The following is a 3,176-nucleotide window of genomic DNA, read 5'->3' as shown; positions in this document are numbered from 1 at the left end:
TTCCACAGCTGATCTGGGATGTTCTCCCCTGTGACCAACTGAGGAGCAAGAGATGCTTTAAGACCTACATCATCTCATATGCAGTAAAAATCAGTCACACACAATTAGTCACACAAACAAAAGTGAAGCAAAAATCATTTTGATGATTTGTCAGTGTGTTGCAGTCCCTATGTGGCACATCAATGCTCCACAAGGTGACAGAGTGCGGGATAAATAATTCTCTTGATATATGTATGCAGCATAATTGAAGTTGTCAGAGGCAGCAGCCATTTTATCAGTCACAACAACAAGCCTCTTGGCATGTTAAGGATGGAGAACACGCAACACTCATTTGGTGACAAAGTGCCTCTAATCTCTCTATCCATTTGTCATTGTGATAGCTACTGTATAGGTCTTGCCGCAGGGAGCAACTGGGGCCAGGAAAGGGAGATGTTGGAGAGAGGAGGAGGAAGAGGAGGCAGGGTGAGAGGGGGAAGTAAATGAGGGTGGCACATCAGACGTGCAAAGAAACAGGCTGATCTATGGTTGGTGACACAGCAACAGCTGCTGAGACGCCAGCAGCACACAAATGGAATAAATACATTAACCTGGTTTGTTATTGAAAATAATCCATCTGGTGTGTGTTGTGTGCGTGTGCATGTGCATGTGTGTGTGTGTGCGCCTCACATGCTTATTGTTTTGGCTTCAGGCCCTTTTTCTGCCAATGTGTGGCACGATGGATTGAAAACCTGACTCAACATGGGATTGCCTAACCAGCCATGGCAACGACCAGCTCACGGTGTCTACATATTGCAGCTAATCAAACACAATGCCACAGTACAACAATCAACTTGAATGATAGATAAGGCCTCCCAGTTAGAAATCAATCGCCTTGAAAGGTCAATTGGCTGAAACCAAATGCTCATTTCAATCACAATCTCACATCAAACCGTCAGTGGCAGCAATCAGTTGTGTTGTAGAACAGAAGAAGCGATTTGCTTCTCTTTAAATACTGCCTCTGAGCTCATGGCTTTACTTCTCCACCCACCACAGTGACATATTTTGTTTTGTTCCACATCTCCTGAAGCATACAGCCCTTTCCACAGCTTTTTCTCATCTTACACACATAAAAAACCTCACAGAAGGAATTGCATAACCAGTAAGTCGATGGTGCAGTCAAGGTATTCATTTTTGTAATACTGCATTGAGTGCATACTGACACACAAATGAACTAACTATTGATTAAACTGAAGATACCTTATCACATCTCTTACTCCTTATTTATTCCTCATAATTACGTAGCGATGGTGGGTTTTTGCAAACAGACTGAGATGAAACATGAACAATAATAGACCATTAGCATTCTCCACATTATGTTCTATCTGTCTGATTGTATTAAAGTTGGAGAGGATCTAATCAAATGATAATTTTAATCTACGGAGAAATTTGTTCTCAATCCAGAAAATAATTAGCTATTAATAGTTTTTAAATTAACAATGGATTAAATGATTGTGTATGTGAGAGAGGCTGATAGTAGTATGAACACAGAGAATTATAAGTTCCCCTCAGCTCTACGGGGACTTTCTGCTTTTATCTATCCTCTAGTTGTATTGTGGGTTATGTAGGTGCCAGGTTTAACAAGGAAGCAGCCTAGATTACCCAAGGGGCTAAGCCTCTCCTCTCTAAGCGTAGCTCCCTAGGGCGCCATTTTAATGCTACAAAGCCATCACCTGCAGTTAGCATTCCATTGACTGCCATTCATTGTGGTTCCACTTTGACAGTGAGTAACTTTACACCTGAAGCGTTTCAAGACTCTATTTGTGTATTGTTTATTTCTAAAGAAACACAAACATGTATGAAAGGCTCCATTACCTTGTAGTTCACAGTATGGCTGTGTAGCAGAAGTTTTGTAAAAATAGGCTAACAATTGTGTCATAACCAATCGACTTGTTATCGCATAGTCGACAAATCACCGTATTGCCAGGAGAAGCTCGCAGACAGTTTTGATTTACATCAGATGTTTAGGTTTAATTACTAATGTTCACTGGCATGTTAGTTAGCAGTAATTAGCCTGCGCTATGTTATCTCCTAACATACTGTAAACCTACGCTCTCCGTCTCTGCTGATTGGGAATAATTGAGATTTCTCTTGGCACAGCTACCAGAAGACTTACCTTTGCTTAACTTTCAGACACGTTGCCCACATCACAACTACATCCATTTCTTTAACTGTCTATGATATTACCAAGGTAACCACTGCCAAAAACAGACCATGATGTTAATATCTAGCACTAAGGTTGCTGAGAATGTGTATTGTACATATTTTTCTCTCCTTCCAAAGAGGATTAAAGCAAAGCATATTTTTAAAAGTGACTCTTTTAAAACCCAAATTCTATAACCGTTACAGTTCCGCCTTCCTCCCAAATCAATTGAATAAACATTCCAGAAGCATAGGACTCTTCCCGTAATCAGTGATTGCCTGGGCAATTTTGTTCAGTTAAGGGTTGTTCTCTTAATCAGAATAAACCTGCTGGGAAATGTTGAAGGCATTTGTCAAGACAAGAGCAATTATCCCTCTACTGTTGAACTATTCAAAATGGGATAAGTGCAACTGTCTCCCGAGCTATAAAAGGTTTTACTGGTCCTAGAACAACCAGAGGACCGCCTCAATCCACAAGTGTTAAGTCAACTGATGTCAGGGAGTTGCAGAAAAGCTACCCACAACTTCCCATTTTATGGCACAAGACAACGGTCTGCCTGAGAGAAGTGGGGAATGACAGGGAAGACGTTTACTTGATTGCTGTCACAATGTGTGACAACAGTAAGAAAAAATGTAACTGAAATTTAAAATTTAAAATATCGAAGTGATGCAATAAACAACATTGGGTGTGTTTAAAAGCAATTAGATGCTCAGGAAGGGAGTAATATCGGTTAATTAAAGCATGATTTATAATTGTGTGGAGGCTCCAAGCAGAGCTTTCGCCATGGCCTACATAAGAGGCTTGAAGTTTATACTTGTGCAATGGTGTGTGCGTCGATCTCTTATGAAAAATAGCCGGGCCGGCATGTGTGTGTGCACGTGGGGAGCGTGTGGTAAAGCGAGTGACAGAGGGACGGCAATTAGCTTCGAAGCAGTCATTGTGAGAGAAACAAAGTGTCTCCCCTGTGCTTTCTGACCACGGTTGGAAATCTGTAGCA

This window comes from Etheostoma spectabile, chromosome 23 (assembly GCF_008692095.1).
Source record: "Etheostoma spectabile isolate EspeVRDwgs_2016 chromosome 23, UIUC_Espe_1.0, whole genome shotgun sequence".
NCBI lineage: Eukaryota > Metazoa > Chordata > Actinopteri > Perciformes > Percidae > Etheostoma > Etheostoma spectabile.
This window is presented reverse-complemented; position numbering follows the sequence as displayed.